At 40.3% G+C, this 19357-nt stretch overlaps 1 protein-coding gene across 3 annotated transcripts in view; it reads right to left on the bottom strand.

Moving 5' to 3' along the window:
- The window catches only part of LINGO1 (leucine rich repeat and Ig domain containing 1), a 621415-nt gene that overhangs the window by 424381 nt on the left and 177677 nt on the right, over positions 1-19357 (bottom strand). For all 3 annotated transcript variants that reach the window (XM_077471861.1, XM_077471864.1, XM_077471866.1), the window contains exon 2: positions 9089-9149. The gene's annotated coding sequence lies outside the window, so the exon portion shown is untranslated. The remainder of the gene's footprint in view (positions 1-9088; positions 9150-19357) is intronic.

Below are 19357 nucleotides of genomic sequence, written 5' to 3'. Positions count from 1 at the left end.
TCATGGATTATGTGGCCTGGGTGTGCGTGTATTGCTTACCTGGGGATAGGATGGTACCAGGATGCACTGTCAAGAAGGCAAGCCGGCATAGGCAATGGGATGCTTTGAGCAGTGTTCTGATGACAAATCTTGGGTCCTGTCATTAATGTGGATGTTACTTTGGAGTCTATGCATAAACAGATCACGGCAAGGGGGCCTACTCAATATTAGGTGGGTGGTCAGATTGGTATGGCTGATCGGTATATATATGCATACTAAGGAAGTATAAATGCATGAACAGTGCTGTAGGTGATACCTAAACATACACTGTCTGGAGGTGTTCAATTTAAACAGTTTTTTTTAGGACAGTAGTGAGTCTCCACTATTTTATTAAAAGCTTTGTTGTCGTCTGTGTCCCTGTTAGGGAGATTCCATATCCCCATGTCACAAATAACCTCTGTAAGGTTTTTATGGCGGTCCCCACTCACAAGATTTTAGGATGTCACTGGAACTGGAAGGTAAAATATTTGGTTCGAGTACATTAGATTTGAAATAATTTCTATTTTTTTAATACTATAAACATATTGCAGACATTAATTCATTGAGTAGACTTACATTTGGGAAATTCATACACTAAAACATACTTTTATACTTGATTTTCTTTAGAAAATAATGAAAAGTATAATATCCTATTTGAAAATTATACTTCAGAAAAAAAATATATTGACAATGTATACTTTAGATTATATTTATGGAACAATACCTATTTTTTATTTAAACTAGTTGTAACATGTTCATTAAGTAGTTGATTTTTTCTTCCTTTAAAAAAAAGATTTTTTTTCCATCTAAAGGTTTGCAGTAATTTATCTTTGCAAAATGAAATAAAAATGCTGAAACATAAAAGGGGGTCCCCAGAAGACACCTCCTCTAAAATTAATTGGACTGTCCATAAGTTTAATGTGGCTAACCTGTTCAATGAGCTTCTGTTGTTATTAAAAAGCAGATGGAAGTAACAGTTGGAGACACTGTGAAACAAGAATACAAATAGTTTCCTGATCAGGACTTTTAAACTATGATAATCTAAATGTATATCTCACAGCCTGAACCAAGGAATTATTCAGTGCTCCAAACATTGTCACCTAAAGGCTAATTCCACCTTTTGCAAAGAAAATAATAACTGCATCCGAATTTGCTAAAGCAAAAGAAAAATGTATACATTTTTTATTATTGGAGCCTGAAAAGCATTGCAACTGTGAGCTGTGGACTGTGGGTGCAATGCTCTGGCAGCCGCAGACCAATACAACGGTACAGGCCATTAGTTATGGGGCTTGAAGATGTATCAAGGGACTTCAAGTGCTTTTTAAGTCACTGCACCTGTGCTCCATTGAGGTCTACAAGTCCCTCTGCAGTGGATCCCCATGAATGAAGAGCCCAACTACAGTATCTCACAAAAGTGTGTACACCCCTCACGTTTTTGTAAATATTTTATTAGATCTTTTCATGTGACAACACTGAAGAAATTACACTTTGCTACAATGTAAAGTAGTGAGTGTACAGCTTGTAGAACAGTGTAAATTTGCTGTCCCCTCAAAATAACACAACAGACAGTCTAATGTCTAAAAAACTGGCAACAAAAGTGAGTACACCCCTAAGTGAAAATGTCCAAATTGGGCCCAATTAGCCATTTTCCTTCCCCGATGTCATGTGACTCTTTAGTGTTACAAAGTCTCAGTTGTGAATGGGGAGCAGGTGTGTTTTTATTTTGTGTTTTATAGCTCTCACTCTGGTCACTAGATGTTCAACATGGGACCTTATGGCAAAGAACTCTCTGAGGATTAAAAAAAAAGAATTGTTGCTCTACATACAGATGGCCTAGGCTAAAAGAAGATTGCCCAAACACTTAAACTGAGCTGCAGCATGGTGGCCAAGACCATACAGTGATTTAACAGGATAGGTTCCACTCAGAACAGGCCTTGCCATGATTGACCAAAGAAGTTGAGTGCATGTGCTCAGTCATATCCAGAGGTTGTCTTTGGGAAATAGATGTTTGAGTGCTGTCAGCATTGCTGCAGAGGTTGAAGGGGTGGGGGGTCAACCTGTCAGTGCGCAGACCAAACACCGTACACTGCATTCAATTGGTCTGCATGGTTGTTGTCCCAGAAGGAAGCCTCTTCTAAAGATGATGCACAAAAAAGCCCACAAACATTTTGCTGAAGACAAGCAGACTTGGATTACTGGAACCATGTCCTGTGGTTTGATGTAACCAAGATAAACTTATTTGGTTCAGATGGTATCAAGCGTGTGTGGCAGCAACCAGGTGAGGAGTACAAAGACAAGTGTGCCTTGCCTACAGTCAAGCATGGTGGTGGGAATGTCATGGTCTGGGCATGCATGAGTGCTGCCTGTACTGGGGAGCTAGAGTTCATTGAGGGAACCATGAATTCCAACATGTACTGTGACATACTGAAGCAGAGCATGATCCCCTCCCTTTGGAGACTGGGCACGGAGGGGAGTAATCCAACATGATAATGACCCCAAACACACCTCCAAGATTACCACTGCCTTGCTAAAGAAGCTGAGGGTAAAGGTGATGGACTGTCCAAACATGTCTCTAGACCTAAACCCTATTGGGCATCTGTGGGGCATCCTCAAATGGAAGGTGGAGAAGCACAAGGACTCTAACATTGACCAGCTCTGTGATGTCTTCATTTAGGAGTGGAAGAGGACTCCAGTTGCAACCTGTGAAGCTCTGGTGAACTCCATGCCCAAGAGATTTAAAGCAGTGCTGGAAAATAATGGTGACCACACAAAATATTGACACTTCGTGCCCAACTTGGACATTTTCATATAGGGGTTACTCACTTTTGTTGCCCGTGGTTTAGACATTAATGGCTGTGTGTTGAGTTATTTTGAAGGGACAGCAAATTTACACTGTTATACAAGTTGTACACTCACTACTTTACATTGTAGCAAAGTGTAATTTCTTCAGTGTTGTCACATGAAAAGATATAATAAAATATTTACAAAAATGTGAGGGGTGTACTCACCTTTGTGAGATACTGTATGTGGCGGGGAGCAGAACCCTGCAATTCTGTAAGGGTGGGGGATGCAGATTTTGATCATGTTACACCCTAAATATAGGTGTAACATGAAACATAGTCAGAATGATGGACTTTTCAAGCTGGCCTCCAGGCAGATATATAAAAATAAAAAACACCTTTAATGCATTTAGCCCCATTTTATTAAAACAATCTGGTCCAGAAAAATGTATATTAAAAATCCTATATCCTGTAAATAAAGAGAGTGTATACTCATATTTCCTGATGCCTGAGTTGCCAAATTATGATTTGCTTAGTAGAAATGGTCTCCTGAAGTCCACTGGGAAATTGACACTGCCAGAAGTATCGACCTCTTGGCTTAATCAAAGCTCCCACTGGTTTCTCGTGCTAACCTAAACATCACTACTGTGTCCTGTAGTGACTTGGAGGTCAGGAAGAAGAACAGTTGAGAGCTGCAGGGGTCCAAGGAGATCGAAACCCCTGGCAATGTCAGTTTCCCAGTGGACTTCTGGAGGCCATTTCTACTGAGCGGAGTGGTGATCAGGGGCATGGCCAAAGGTCAGTATACATGCTCATCTTTTACAGGTTATTGGAGTTTTAATATTTATTTTTCATGACAAGGTGGTTTTACAGAACTTAAAAATTCAAGCAGAAAATATTGACAAAGCTTTATATTCAAGATATAGTAGAGCAAAGGGCAATTAAAACAAGGTATAAGGAATGTTGATAGAGTTCAATGTACAAAGAGAAGCAAGTATCTGCATAGTTTATTGGCTAAGGTGATCAAACTCAAGAGCCTTATGCCAGTGTGATTAGTCCCTGACCGCTGTGATTGTCTGAACATCAGCACTCAGAACAGGGGAGGAAAGGCCACAAGTTCAGAGCCAGTTAGGTTCTGCTGCATTGATGTGTGCTGATACTGAAGAGAGAACAAAAAATGACAGATGGGAAGATTAGAATTGATAAAAAGATGGCCTAATGCATTAACTTCTGCTTTTTTCACCTGTGTGCTTAACCAAGCTTTTCTGCTGCACTGCACTGGTCAAGGATCTGTGTGTGCTGTTTGGCAGGAGTACCTAGGTCGTGAGAATGAATAGTGGCCAGAAGCTGTTGCAGTATAAGCCCACTTGAGCCATGCTGGCAAACCCATGTCTAAAACTTCTGGTTATCAGAAAAACAGGTACCATTTTAAGATGAAGAAGCAAGAAGAACAAGAATAAAGGATAAGTGCTGAAAATGTATTAATGCCGCGTACACACTATCGGATATTATGACAACGAAATCCTGGATTTATTTCCAGCGGATGTTGGCTCAAAAGTGTCTTGCATACACACAGTTGCACAAATGTTGTCGAAAATTCCGATCATCAAGAACATACATAAAACACATAGGACGAGCTGAGAAAAATTAAGTGCAATAGCCAGTGCGGCTCTTCTGCTTGATTCCTAGCATGCGTGGAATTTTGTGCGTTGGAATTGTGTACACACGATCGGAATTTCCGACATGGATTTTGTTGTCGGAAAATTTGAGAACCAGCTCTCAAATTTTTGTTGTTGGAAATTCCAACAAAAAATGTCCGATGGAGCCTGCACAAAGGCGGAATTTCCAACAACAAGCTCTCATCGAACATTTGTTGTCGGAAAATCCGATCATGTGTACGCGGCGTTATCCTTTAAATCCTGAAGACAACTCTGCTTAAGATTTATATCTAAAGCCAAACAATGTCCACAGTAAATGAGCAAAATATCACCCTAATTCTACAAATGTAAACCATAAAATTTACAGTAGCATTCTATCCTATAGACATTTGTGCAGTGATATCGATAAGGACTAGATGGAACCTCATATATATAGTGATCTAATTTCTGTTGTCCATTTAAATTGGGTCAGGGAATCCCACAGGCTTTCAATGGACATTAATAAGGCTTTTAATAGCCCCTCCTGGGAATGCCTCCTCTAAACTCTGCAGAGATTTACTGACTCTTTCCTGATTCAACAAAGATTCATATATTCTATTTTAAAGGTTATCAATCTGAAACAATCATAACTGAGGTATTCATGAATGTTGCACCCTTTTCAATATCGTTCTTTACAGTTGTCCTCAGCAATGCTATTATTTCATGATTCCAACACAAACAGTATAAGGTGAGGTAACATTAAATAAAAAAGCTCTATACTTGTTGATAATGTGCTAATGAAAATGTTTAATGCACCTAACACCTTTATAACGCTATAGCATGTTAGATACATTCGCCAGTGTTTTAGGATTAAATGTTTTTCCTTTTGAAATCTGTCCTGTTCATTTTAACTATTAAAATTACATTTTATGGCATTGCTCAATTGTACAATCATTTTGGAAAAAGATCTTTCTGATAATTACAAAATTTTTTGATCGTCCAATTTTTCCAGACCCAATTATAGCTCTCCTTAATTTAAAACCAGCCTTTCTGAATCAGAAACAATTCAAATTAGTTCTTACACTCCTGATAGCCGCAAAGCAGATTATAGCCAATGCGTGGAAAACAGATGTGGTGAATATTGCAGAAACCAAACGTAGAATGAATCAATCTTTCATCCATGCTAAAATGGACGCTATAGATAAAAACCAGATGACAAAGTTTGATATCATATGGAAACCCTGGATTAAATATTATACGTCAGATAATATTGACAACCGAGTTTTATTGTTATGGTGATTAAGATTTTTTATAGAATTACAACATTAGATGATATATAAAACCTCCTCCGGAGAATTAGTCCCTCCTCTTCCCCTCCTATATACCTTTTATGTTCTTCCCTTACTATATAATACTTACTTTAAACATACTTTAGAAGTTATGGTCAAAACTTTAAAATCATATCTTTTCTTTTAGACATATTTATATTTTCTTGGGATTAAAATGTTTAAAACTCAAAAAAAAAAAAAAAAAAAAAATTACATTTTATACCCTTAAAAAAAAGATTCTTGACTGAAAAATCTTTTTCTTGGATTAAAGGCCACAGTCAAACAAATTCTGAGATGTATGGGTTATACTGTTACCTACAGGAGATTTGGACACTAGCAAGCAAAAGAAAAGTGTCAGTCAGCCAGTTTAAGCCTCAAACTATCATCATGCTTCATTTTCATCCAAAAGCAGTAGTAGTGATGATCATGAGAGGTAGGACCTTTGTCTATTGATATCCTCCAAGAAAAGGATTTTATGGTAAGTAAAATCATCCATTAAGGTACACATGGTCGAAATACTTCTGAGATGTATGAGATGTCCAAAAGCAGTCCAACTGAGGGGATCCAGTAGGTCTGGGAGAGCTCATGGAGTGTCTGTCTGAAGCCTGCTGAGATCTGAGTATGACAGACAGCTCACTGGAATTATGTGGAGCAGGTGAGGAGGAAGCCTTAGGAGAGAAGCAGTATAAGTCAGGTTGAACTGATCAGGATTACCAAAGCATCCACTATTATTGCCAGAGGATCCCTGGACCTAGAGACAAATTTGTCCTGTTTGTTGCTGAGTCTAGAAACGAGTAAGTCCACATATGGTGTTCCCCCACCTGCAAAAAATGTCTTGAATTACCTCCCAGTGGAGAGACAATTCTCCCAAGTCCAGACATTACAGGCAGAGAAAACCCACCTGAAAATTTTCCCAACCTCTGATATGCATGTTATGCCGTGTACACACAATCAGACTGTCTGGCAGACTTGGTCCGGCGGACCGGAATCCATCAGACAATACGCTCATGTGTGGGCTCCAGAGGACTTTTTTTCCCCAAAAGTCAGACGGACCTAGAAATAAAACGTTTCAAATCTATCCGACGGACTCAAGTCCAACGGACTAAAAATCGGGAAAACCGTTCGTCTGTGTGCTCGTCCGACGGACCAAATACGACGCAAGGGCAGCTTTTGGCTACTGGCTATTGAAGTTGCCTGTTTAGTCCCATTTACTTCATCATGTTCAAAACAAACGAACTTTCGAACAGACTTAGTCTGGTTGTGTGTGGCCATGTCTGTTTCGTTCAGAAAGTCCATCGGACCTCCGCTGAAAAGTCCGGTCGTGTGTACGCGGCATTAGACATTGCCAGAAAATAAAGTTTTGCCTATGTCAGAATATGGTCAGCCTTTCTTAAATGCACAAGGCTTCTGGTCCCTTCTTGATGATTTATATACACTACTGCCGTGGCATTGTTTGACTAAATCTGGATCAGATGACCCTATATTTGAGAGGTAAAGTGTTGAAGGGGCAACTGATTTGCTTGGACAATGCTGGATTTCAAGGTTTGTAAGGGAACTGAGTTCTGGAATTGGAGGACTATGAGAAAAGAAAGGTGCTTTTTTAGCAACAGAGGTAAAGGCTTTACTGACTGGAGGATTCATTTTCTTTTGTTGAAGCAAAAGAAGGCTCTCTTCTTTGTGACAACATTCATAAAAATGTCCAGGAAGGCTCCAAAGAGGCGTTCATTGCCAAAGGTATATGTAAAATACTTTTTACACTGATGTGCCACAGACCTGCCGAAGGGTCCACTGCTTGATAATTCATGCATTTCTGTCAGGTATTTTCTGTATCTTCTGAAAATATTTGTATGAACTAATGCAGAGACCATTTCTAATGAGTGGTAAGATGCAATAAGATGCATCCTTTGGATGAGATATCCTTTTCCTTTATGAAGAATTGAATGGTACCCAAACACACCAGTGTAAGCCCTTGTACACATGGTCGGAGATTCTGAGAACCAAATGCGTCGGATTCTGTCCGTCGGATTTTGTCCGACGGATCTTGTCCAAAACTGTTGCATACACACGGTCGGACGAAGTTGTCGGAAAATCCGATCGTTCAGAACGTGATGACGTTATTTCGCTACAACAGGACTATGTTGAGGCTAGTAGCCAATAGCTTTGATGTAGGAATTTGATCTGAGCTTGCGTGGCACTTTGTCCGATCGGAATTCTCTACACATGATCGGAGTATGTCCGATCGGAGTATTTTGTCGGAAAATATTTCCGGCAAGTTGGAAAATTTGGTCCGATGGATATTCAGACGGAAACAGTCCGATGCAGACCACACACAGTCGGAATATCCGACAGAACGCTCCGATCGGACACATTCCGTCGGAATCTCCAATCGTGTGTACAAGGGCTTACAATGCACTTCTGCACACCACAAAGCAGGCAGGTCCAAATTTGCATGTGTTGAGGTGCTTTACAACCCATTCATTCTGAAAAGGGGCCTAATGCAACATACCTCGACACACCTGAAGTAAATTGGTCCTTAAAGTCCAATTTTAGACAGTTTTCTGCTAGTTTTAAAAAGAGTGGGAACAAGTTCAAACGTATGTCAATATTTTGTTGCTCTCATGGTTTTTGCTAGGGAAATGGAAGGGTTATTTCCTCAACTCTACAAAAAAAAACTCTTTTTCTTGCTGTCTTTGTCCCCACTTTCTGTTGAGTTGACACCCTGTTAAAGAACCGTAAGAAGAAAGAAATCTCTATAGAGTGAAACAAACAAAAAAAAAAAACTATATCCACGCTATTCAAAAACATTTTGGTAGGGGTTAGGCTTTAGATAATCCAATGCAACTAATGTTAAATACTAGTTACAAACACATTCAGCACTGAAGCTTATGTCACCATAAGTACATGGGGTTAGATTAATATTGCAATTACTTGTAATTGGCCATAAAGCCATTTCACTGCTAAAGACACAAACTGAATATTATCTAATAAAGTACACTTAGGCAAATTTATTTAACCTAGAGGAAAAGGTGTAGAAGGTGATTAAAGCAAGCTTTTATTATCTTATCTGCATTAAAAAAAACAAATTGGTATCTGAAAACTAACTAAGAGTAACACTATTTTGTACATATAAAAAAGTCAGCCTTACTGCTTTTACTATCAATGCCTGCCATGAAAAGGCTTGTGCCTGCCATATTAGGACTACTGAACACTCTTCTGGTCCTTAGCAAGCATAGATATTTCACCTTTGCCATAATGATCTGACTAATGTATGTCACCTCACTGTTAGGTCAAGAACAAAATTCCAAATGTAATGAAAACGGCTTACCTGTCAATGAGAGGCCAGTGATCTCTGTTACTCACAAGTCATTCCACACCGTCTTCCACAACTGCAAGTCAAACAGAAAACAGAAGACTTAATAATCTTGTCACACTAGGTTTATACATCTTTATGTAAGCTACAGTACTGAAATTGTATTAAGTGCCAAAAATAGATTTATAAGACTCCAATTCAAAATACTATAAAAGGAAGATATATTGTGTATCAGTCTTTATTATCTTTAAAGATTTTCATATCACCCTGTCAATCCTCATGAAGCTTAAAAATCCTCTGCTTGCATGAATATGTGCATAATACTTACAAAATTAGACACAGGGTTATTTGACATCCATTCCTAAACACATATTGTATTACCAAAATAGTAGTGGGTGCTTGGAACAGACTTTTAGTAATGGTAGTAAGCCAATCAACAGTAAGTCAATTTAAACAATAGGTCTACCATCTGAAAACATGTGAACTAACAAAAAAAATAAGATTAGATAGGCCATTTTTTACCATCGGTATTCTGTGTTTTTGTTTGCACAATGAGATTATATTCAAACGAGGGGATTTCATGCTAGGCATAGACATAAAATGTTAGTTGGTCATAGGGCAATGCCTGACTTCTGTTCTGCACATGAAGGCTTTGCGTATATATGTGCTCATATATTACAGCTCATCATCTGATGTCTTTGGCTACCTTTGAGATGGGCAGACTGCTAGTCTCCTGTTAAAGATGACCTTTGAGTACAAAAAATTTAATTTAAATATATTCCTCCATAGCCACAAAAGCTATACATTCCCTTTGCGTACACTGAATGCCTTTGTACACACAGTTATTACCATGTAAAAGTAGCAGTGACATCAGGCTACATGCTGCCTGCAGAAAACTACATTTGGGGGCAGAGACAAGACCAATGCACAAGGAGCGAGAGCAGCAGTGCCCAGTCTTTAGCTCCTGTACAGAGGCAGAGTTTCATGCTGCATTATTGCAAAGATCTGGAAGGAATACACAAAAAACACCAAAGTAAGAATGTGCATGGCTCTTGAATTTTGGCAATATTTGCTTATCTCAGAGTTTACCTTTAAAGGGTTAGTTCACCTTTTTTAGAAAAAAAAAATTAAAAAGGCAAACTAACACTGTAGACTCCCCCTTGCACCCCGCTAACTGCTGTACTTACCTCAACAGACGATTCGCTGTTTTTTTAAGGTCTAGCTACTGTCGAGTCATTGCATTATCTCTACAAAGTGCCTTTACATCTTTATTTTGTAAGTGTTCTACAATTTTTTAATAAATGTGTCCAAGACGTTTTTAGGCCCCTTTCACACATGCGGACGGTATGTCCGTATTTCATTCATCCGTTTGCGGATGAAATACGGAGATACATTCATCCCTATGGGATAGCGGGTGTCTGCGGATGAGCATCCGCAGACACCCGATTTCGTCCGCCTCCGCAACAGTCCGGTTCTGCAGACGGAGGAAAATCCTATTTTTCTATCCGTCTGCAGAGCGGATCGGACGAACACGGACAGACGGTCCGTGCTCGTCCGATCCCCATAGAGGAGAGCGGAGATCTGACAGGGCGGTCCCTGCACAGTGTGCGGAGACCGCCCTGTCCGCAGCCGGTGTTCTGCCTAATAGAGTCCGGCCATCAATATGTGTCCGCTCCGTACTGCGCATGCGCAGTACGGAGCAGACGAAGCTTCGGAAAATCTCCGAAGCTGAACGGCGCCTGCGCCGTGAGTGGAGGTGGTAGCCCCACCATCCAAGCGGACATAGGGTTGTGAATTTTAGAGGGCCCCTCGCGGGCGAGCTTTGCTCGCCATGCTTCGGGCTCGGCCTCGCTGCGCTCGGCTCTTTTTTATTCTAACTCTATGTCCACTTGGATAGTGGGGATAGAACCTGGACTCACGGCGCAGGCGTCGTTCATCCTCGGCAATTTTCGGAATCTGTGTTCCTGTGTACTGCGCATGCGCAGTACGCAGGGGACAGCATCTGATGGAGGACCCTATTTGATAAGACACCGGCTCAGCGGGGACAACGGAGCGATCCCCGCTGAGCGAGCGGATCTTCACGGGGCGGATCATTACTGATCCGTCCCGTGTGAAAGAGGCCTTACACTATGTGCGACTGCTTGGTGTGTCTTTACATATGCTGTTAACTTGAGAGAGATGGCGTGTCCATGTTGGAGTCCATCTACACCAGAGCTGTGGAGATTTGTGAGACTCATCCATCAAGAGACTCCTGAGGAATCTGGCTCCCCTGGTTGATGTCTTTTCACCTCTGCCTGTGTGACCCACTACCATAAGGTATTTGGGTTCACACTTTCTGGTAAGCACATTGTCATTATTCATGGTGGTGGGTTTGTCACGTTGGTGTCGGTCACATCATTTCAAGCTCTTGTGTGGACTTTGCATTCATATGGGTATATGATTGAGGCCCACTGTGTACTTTTATCCTATGTATTTTCACTATTTACATTATGTGTATGAGACATTCACTCTAGTCTCCATCTTAGTTTTTATTTAATTTAGATGTATTCGTATTCCTAAGATCATGTTTACTTATGCTTATTTAGAGCAGCACTTTATGATCCTTGTATCTTGCACTCTAATTGTCAATTGTGGTGCTAGCAGCTTTTGCACAATCATTGGCGTGGTCATTTTCTCTTTATCTAAAGGTGATTCGGTGTCTTTGACCATATAGCCAGTACAGGAGCCCAGGTATTTGAAATTCCCGCTCTTCTACCTCTTTTTTGCAGCACTTCTGAGATGGACAAGGGTGATTCTCTGTTCTGGTGCTGACCAATCAGAATACCTCTGATCCATCCCAGAAGAGCTGCAGAAAAAAGGGGGGTGAAGAACAAGGCTTTTGAATCCCCAGACTGGGCACTGGGCATTGACAGCTCATCATCCACGGAGGTAAGTGCAGCGGTGACCAGTGGGGTGGGGAGGGTGTATGGTGTTAGTTCACCTTTTCATTTTTTGAGAAAAGATGAACTTACACTTGAAACCTTTTTTTTCCACACTGCGCATATGTAGACTTTGTCTTACACTTTCAATAGCCCACACTGTACAACCTCCAGGCGTATAAGTTACTGAGAATCTGTAGTCACACTTACAGCAATGTAATTAAAACAATCAAGTATATACTGACACTTATAATAAAGCCAGTCCTAATGTTCCCTCACTCTCATGTTTAATTCAAGAACAGTATAGGATAAACAAACTACTGTTGTAAAACAGGACTACGTTTCCTCTGAGCTGAACAATATAGAATTGAAGGAGTTACAACAAAAAATGGGCTTTAATATGGTTCTTTCACACAGTGTAATTTTCAAATTGCGCATCTCAGAGAGGAAAGAGTGTTATGGGAGCGATAGTGTGATTATAAGCTGAAAGACGTGACCCGAATGATGGGTGGTCAGATAATTAACAGATCTGATCATAAACTACACTTAGAAAAATTCTTCATCATCAGCAGTTTATGGTTCGCCAGAGATGATCAGATGTACCATCATAAGAGGCAGGTGGTGGGACATCTGCAAGTCTTTTTTGCAAGGGTGTAGCCCCCTGTATACTTTAGTCCCATTCAGCCAAATACATAGCTACAGATGTCCAGTGGTATGAGGTGGTATGAGGTCCTTTAAAGAAAAAGGGAACCATCTGTGTCCAATTATGTAAAGAGTTTTTACCATGTTGGGAAATCTTGTTATAATATGATGGATTCCAGTGCTTGGAAGCCCGTGCTATCCCCTTCATTAACCCCTGTTAATATATATAATGCTTTAATTTCTCGATTTATGTAAATGGCGCAAATTAATCATGTGCAAATATAGGGTTGTGCTTGACCAAAGTAAGGTTACAGCAGCCTTGGTTGCACTTACAACTGGCCTGGTCTATGTGTACTTGGAGATTGCTGACCTACTTCAACATATGCAGAATATCTGCAGCTCAGAATTCTGTTTTGCACTCTAGTTCCAAGCCAGTAACCCACAGAGTACTGAAACCATAGAATCAATATGATAGCCAAGAAACTAGTATTTATAAATAAGGTAAATTAAAACAAACCAGTCACATATGATAATATATTAAACTAAGAGGCTAGCGTGAAAGCAAACACTGGCTAAGCATTCCTCTTCCCTGTGACCCAGGAGACCCCCAAAGCTAAAGCTGGATACACACTATAAATTTTGCTGTAGATTTTTTCCTTTAGATCTACCAAAACCATATAATATGAGGTCAAACCTTAAGAGTTTCAATTTGTATGCAATCAGACAAGCCCTTGTACTTCATGGTTTTAATAAATCTAAAGTAAATCAGACAACAAAAGTTGTATAGTGTATATTGGGTCTTAGTTTACACTTGTGCCAGATCTTGTCGCCTCCACGAAAAGCAATCAGAGGTGAATTGATTTTCCTAGTGGTGTTTGACAGGCAGTAAGGAAGTGATACGTCACTGCCTCATCACCTGTTTAAATCCAGTAAAACTTGCACCGTTAAGCTGCAACTGCATCCATTGCACAAGGTTTCAGGGTAGTTGCAGTGCAGTCCCATTTACTTGAATGAGTCGGATTTGGCAGCAGTACTACCAGCTGAATGCCACAGGGGGTATAATTTTTGCCACAGCATGTGTACAGCCCCGTGTGGCTGCCTTTTTAGCTTAAAGTGATAAAAAATCTATCATTTTTGTTATACTTACCTACTCCCTACTCTGGGTGCTTCCTTAGCAAGCCACAAGCTAAGTAGGCACCCATGAACATGCACTCCCAAGCTGGGATGCATGTGACCATAGACACACACAGCCCCGGGAAACCATGTCCCCACTCCCTCCTCACAGGAGTTGAGCCTATAACTCCCGCTACCTTCAGTGTCTTCCATGAAACCAGGAAGTGAGAGGAGTGGTCCTGGAGCCGAGACAGCACTAGAGTGGTGACAGGAGCCAGATAAGTGCTTAGAGATGTGGATGGGTAGGACAAGTAGTGGGGTGTTTTTTACCTTAATGCAGAGAATGCCATGAGGTAAACAAAAAAACAGATTAAGCCATTAAAAAAAAAAAATAGCCAATTTTTACTGCCCCTGTTTGAAGTGTATACAAGTCCTTAGTCTTCAACTTCCAGATGTATGGAAAGCTGGAATTAAAACACTGCTCCTCTGCATGACAATCCAATTTTATGACTTCTCATTGGTACCACAATTACATTGTAGGATGTGCTAGGCATTTTTACCAGGGCTGGTTTTTATTCCCAGTCAGGCCCTGACAGGTTGCCTACAAAAAGCTACAGGAAAGGGCAGAGATAAGACCAGTCAGTATCACCCAGGAAGCTCTTACACAAAGGCAACATTTTAGTGCAATCACTGTGAAAATTTGTAATGCCGCGGACACACGACCGGACTTTTCGAGGGACTAGGTCCGACGGTCTTTCCGACTGACTTTTGGCGGAGTTCCGACGGACTTTCTGAATGAACGGACTTGGCCACACACAATCACACCAAAGTCCAACAGAATTCGAACGTGATGACGTACGACTGGACTAGAATAAGGACGTTCATAGCCAGTAGCCAATAGCTGCCCTAGCGTTGGTTTTTGTCCGTCGGACTAGCATACACACGAACGAATTTCTCGGTCCGGCGGAGTTCCGAAGAAAAAATTTAAAACATGCTCTATTTCTAAAGTCCGCCGGATTTTTGCCAAGCAAAGGTCCGATGGAGCCCACACAAGATCGAATTGTCCGACGGACTCGTTCCGTCGGACCTTTGCTGTCAAAAAGTCCGGTCGTGTGTACGCGGCATTAGAAATACAGTAATCACACCAGCAAGCACAAATACACACATATCTCATATTTAGACAATATTTGCTTATACTGGAGTCCAGCTTTAAGATAATCAAATCATTCTGTACAATACACAGTCACGTTTCCTTGATCAAGAAGCATAATTCGATTTTATCAGATAATATTGCATGTGCATTTTTAACATGTTTTTTTTCAGCTGAGAATATTGTTACTGTTTATGGAAAGAGTTGCTAACACTGTCTTATATGGAATCCTTCGACCTCAAGGGGCTGCAGCTTACCATGAAGTCCCATAAGTATTGAAAATAGTGTTGAAGAGGGAGGCAGCTTGGAGAGCCCAAGCTACTTTATTTATTTTTCCAATTTCTTTATTGATTTTCTTTATATCTAAATATTTCATAAACCGAGATACAATTCTCGCCATTACCATCACAAATTACAAAAATTATTTTCCTCCCCCCGTCCCTGGCTTTCACCCCCCCTCCTATCCATCCCTCACCCTCCTCTTTGACCTTTCTTTTCTGATCTCTAGCTGCCTGATAACTCCCGTATCTCCATCCTCCCCTCCTCTTACGCACACATCATTTCAGCAAATCAAATTTTCTGCTTAAACTTTATCCAAACTCTCCACTTCTCTTCGAAACCTTCCATTCCCTCCTTGCCAATGAACCTTAGATATTCCATATTATACATTTTGATTATTTTGATTCAATCATTTTTATTGAACATTTATGAAAGGAAATAACATTCACAATACATTCAATACAGTTGTTATGTTACAAATATAATTTAGAATCAACATCATATAACTACAGTATTAAACATTTCCCATTACTTTACTGTAGGTCAAATTCTTGAAGATATTATGCCATGGCTTCCAAAAGATATTAGAGAGAAGGACTCCCCTCTGCGCACCTCCATGGGATCAATCTGCGCCCCAGAAGGTAGTCCTCCGTCACCCCATTACTTCTGATACATTAATACTGATTATTATCTTTTAAAGGAGCTTCATAAATGAATACCTGTAGTTGAAAATACTTACAAAGCAGAAATTACAGAAACCGTGTTTCCAAACATGTAGATACTTAAGGTGTGAAAGAGTAAGAAATAAAGGCTAGAGGTCGACCGATATGGGTTTTTCTCTGGCCGATGCCGATGCCGATATTTAGAAATCATGGCAGCCGATAGCCGATATATGATGCCGATTTTTTTTGGGCCGATATGTTAGGCCGATTTTATTTTATTTATTTATTTTTTTCCTTTTTTATTATTTTTTTTTTTTTTAATCCCCCTTGATCTAACATACCTTTCCCACTGGGGCGTTTTTCAGGCGCTTTTGGGCTAAAAATAGCGCCTGTAAAGTGCCTGCAAAATGGCTCCCCTGCAGTCTGTGTGAAAGACAGAGTGCTTTCACACTGAGGCGATGCGCTGGCAGGATCTTAAAAAAAATCCTGCAAGCAGCACGTTTGGAGTGGTGTATACCGCTCCTCCACCACTCATGCCCATTGATATGAATGGGCACCACTGCTGAAGCGCATGCAATGCGATTTGGCAGCAGTGCTTCATGGGCGCATTTAACCTCTTCTTTGGCCGCTAACTGGGTTATATGTGCCCCACTAGCAGCCAAATAGCACCGCTAAAATGATGGTAAAGAGCCGCTAAAACTTGCATTTTACCATCAACGCCTGCCCGCTCCAGTGTGCAAGCAGCCTTCATAAGTGATACAGAAAATGTCTTACATTTAAACATTTATTAAACAAAACAAACCTCCAATCAGTTTACTTGTATGTATGATTTAGATAAAAAAAAAAAAACCTATATATTAAATAAAAACAGGTAGTCAAAACTTTTGGACGAAAAAAAAAAATGGGCTAACTTTACTGTTTTTATTTTATTTTTATTTTTTAAATAGTGTATTTTTTTCCCAAAAAAATGCATTTGAAAGACCTCTGTGCAAATGCCGTGTGACATAAAATATTGCAACAACGCTATTTTATTCCCTAGGATCTCTGCTAAAAAAATATATATAATTTTTGGGGGGGTCTAAGTGATTTTCTGGCAGAAAATACAGGATTTTTACTTGTAAGCAACAAGTGTCAGAAAAGATTTAGTCTTTAAATGGTTAAACTGAGAACTTCTACACATGAATGACTTCATTCATTCAAGTATAAACATTGTATCTTTCTGTTCTTTTCTTGGCAGCCTGCCCAGAGAGGAGGAAAGACGTTTCTATGACGACTCAGGCAACTTACACTGACTTCTATTACAGAAGTCATTTCAAAGTCCTGCTGTAGTTCTAAATCGGCTTTTTATCAGCACAATCGGCCGATGCCGATTAATTAAAAAACGGCAAATATCGGCCGATATATCGGCCGGCCGATATATCGGTCGACCTCTAATAAAGGCCTTCCAAGAGGACCAGTTGGATTCGTATTTAGAGGTATTGCCATCTCTGTATGACATTATTCTTTCATATTCAGCTATCATATTTATTTTTGCTACTACATCCCTTACACTAGGAACCTCCATGGTTTTCCATCTGTACATTATTTCTGATCTCGCAGCCAGTAAGATATGTGTAGCTATTGACCTTACTGCTGTTGGGTACGTTTACATATTTATGCTGAGTATGGCTTGTTCAATGTTTGGCTTTGAGAGGACTCCTTTGAGTAAAAATATCTGACCAGAATTTGTGGAGATTGATGCAAGACCATACCATATGTGTGAGGGTGACATTTTGTTTGTTTTACTACACCAACTCCTCGTTGTGGGACTTTCTAGCTCCTGTCGAGGGATTGAACTTTTGGCTTAGTTTAATAACTGGGGGACCAATGTTCTCCTATGTTGTTTGATTGGCATTCTAACCCCATGGAACAAACACTCCCATGGGTCCTCTGGTATTTCTATGCTGGTTATTTCCTTTATTATCTGCAGCACCTCTCTCCAGTATTTTTTAATTTTAGGACATATCCCCCATATGTGGGCCATGATTCTAAGTACCTTACATCCCCTCCAACATAGCTGCAAAACCTCCTTTTGGCATTTGTGTGCCTTATCCGGTGTTCTATACGTACCAATGTGCCAGGCACTTGTAGTTCATTTCTATAGTGTTACTGTCTATTGCCGTGGTGTGTGCTAGCCTCAGTATTTTCCCTAAATCTAGGTCTTTCTCTTGCATTCCCAATTCTTCTTTCAATTTTCCCATAAATGGCGGTATTTTTGGCCCTTTCAGTCCCATCGGTAATTTAGAGATCCTTCTTCGTACCTGTAGCTGTATATAGCCACTCAAACGGCCGTAGGTTCTCTTCGGATCTAATTGGTTGGGGCAATGTAGCAACAAAATGTTTCAACTGGGAGTACCGCCATTCATCTATTACCAATAAGACTTTTTTTGTGTTTTAAATCCTGAAATGTGCATATTTTACCTTTCTCCATTATATCTTTTAATTGTGCATTATCTTTTTTTATCCAATTTCCAAACAATATACCTTTTCCTGGTGGAAAGTAATTTGTGTCTCTTAGTGGTATTAAAGGTGAATTAAATTCCCATTTTTCCCATTTGTGCTTCATATACCAGATTGCCACTGCTTTCTGTGTTATATCATGTGTGTTCTCACTCAGTCCTCTTAGTTGTGCAGGTATCCGTATTATTTTCCCTAGTGTAGCATTACTAATCATGTTCCTCGTCCCCTATCTTAATCGCCCTTATGTCTAGGTTCTGTCCAATTCCTGCCAAAAGTGGTTCTAACGACAGAACAAACAACAGGGGGGACAGGTGGCACCCCTATCTCGTCCCATTGTACATCTCGAGGAGCCCAGAGACTGTCCCATTTACCTTTACCCTCCCTGTGGGCTGATTGTATAGTGCTTTGATCCAGTGGGTCAACTTTGGGCCTAATCCTATTACCTCTAATGTGTTCTGCATAAATCCCTAGTTTAAGCTATCAAATGCTTTTTCGGAATCTATTGAAAGCAGCAGTCCTGGGGATTTACCTTCTTTTATTTTCTGCACTACTAAGAGCATTCTGACTCCATTATCTCTACTTTCTCTTCCTGGGATGAATCCCACCTGGCCTGCATGTACCAAGCCGTTCGTTACCTTTTCATCCTACAGGGCAATACCTTGGCTAATAATTTTGTATCAGCTTTCAGCAGTGTGATGGGTCTATAACTTGAATATAATGAGGCATCTTTTCTTTCCTTTGGGATGGCGGTGATTGTGGCCTCCAGAGTCTTCTTCTTCATCCCCCAGTTTGTTCCTATCCCATTCATATAGGAGCATAGTTTGGGGTTTAAAATATCCTTAAACTTTTTGTAATAATATGTCGTCAGCCCGTCTGAGCCTGGGCTTTTCCCTGCAGGTGAGTCTTTTAAGATCTTATTAATCTCTTCTTCTGTTATGGGATCCTCTAAGACACTAAGTTTATCTTCCGAGATCTTATTTAGACCTATTTCTTTTAGAAACACTTTTGTTTTTTTCTAACC

Source organism: Lithobates pipiens, unplaced genomic scaffold (assembly GCF_037356315.1).
Source record: "Lithobates pipiens isolate NorthernLeopardFrog02 unplaced genomic scaffold, aLitPip1_a1.2 Scaffold_8, whole genome shotgun sequence".
Lineage (NCBI taxonomy): Eukaryota > Metazoa > Chordata > Amphibia > Anura > Ranidae > Lithobates > Lithobates pipiens.
This window is presented reverse-complemented; position numbering and strand designations above follow the sequence as displayed.